This window comes from Mastomys coucha, unplaced genomic scaffold (genome assembly GCF_008632895.1).
Source record: "Mastomys coucha isolate ucsf_1 unplaced genomic scaffold, UCSF_Mcou_1 pScaffold14, whole genome shotgun sequence".
Lineage (NCBI taxonomy): Eukaryota > Metazoa > Chordata > Mammalia > Rodentia > Muridae > Mastomys > Mastomys coucha.
In genome coordinates, this window is record NW_022196896.1 from 20,793,964 (window position 1) to 20,795,275 (window position 1,312).

Sequence of the window (1,312 nt, forward strand, 5' to 3'; positions counted from 1 at the left end):
GGGGAAACTGGGAATGGAGAAATTTACATGTAAATAAAGAAAATATCTAAAAGAAAAAAAAAAAGAAGTTGAGGGCATAAACTCCACCTCAGGTTTCCCAGGAAACTAGAAAGATAAACATCAGCTTTGCCATAAATTACCATACGAAAAGGTGAAGGTGTCTGGCTTTTCTCAGACCCATTAAAGCTCGGTTTTCCTGTTCAAAAGAACAGAATCAAGGTTCTAACTCATATCCTGGGTGGAGACCCAAAATTGTAGTTAATCCATGCTGGGCCTATCAATCACCTGCTTGAATGTTTACCACCATGACTAGTCTGAGTTCTAAAACCAGTGGGAAGAGAGATTGGGAGGCTAGGGAATTAGTGAATGAACAAGGACCCACAGGTACATGTGACTTACTTTACTCCCTTCAGGCCAAGACACTCATCCCTGGTCACAAGGACATATTTATACATACAGAATTCTATAGAAGTGGCATTTTACCCAAAATGGTTATATAATAAGTTCCCTGCACATCCGGTTACTACCATCTTAGCTGACTTATTCCAAATACCAATACCAGAGCAGTGTTGCCTAAACTTAATTGATCAATAAAGCCTTTTATTTCCTTCATCCTCACCCCCAGGAAACCATAGTCGCCTGGGAGCCATGCTAAAGCAACAGAAAGCATGAGCATCCCCTTCCTTCCCAGAAGCCACACTTGCAGAGTTCCTGTCAGGTGAAACTGGGGGGCCCTTGCCATGCAGCCTGTCCATTTTGTTCTGAGTCCTATCATAGCCTTCATGCCCTTTGCTTTTCCTTTTCTTTGGTTATTGGCCAAAGCTGGAGGCATACTTTCTCTGACATTTTCAGACTTCTCACTAGTTCTCCCAGTTTCACCATCCCTTGCCAGCCTCCATTGCAAAGGCATGGCCTTCTAGCTCTCTTCTCTAGCTCGCCATTCCAGGCAGTTGCTGAAATTATCTGCCCTCCTATGTTTTTCTTAATCTCTAATAAATTCTCCTTAGATTTCCTCTGGAGTCCATGTCTATATTGTTTTATTAATAAGATAAAAACCCAGAAATGCAACCCTTGTTTCCTCATGAATGTTAGAAAAATCACAGACATGGAAATTTGCAAAGAAGAGCGCATGCCTTTAATTCCAGTACTCTGGAGGGAGAGGCAACTATGCTCTGAGTTAAAGGCCAGCCTGGTCTATAGAGAGTTCCAGAACAGGCAGGACTACCTTGCTCCAGGAAAAAAAAAGAGAGAGAGCCGGGCGGTGGTGGCGCACGCCTTTAATCCCAGCACTTGGGAGGCAGAGGCAGGTGGA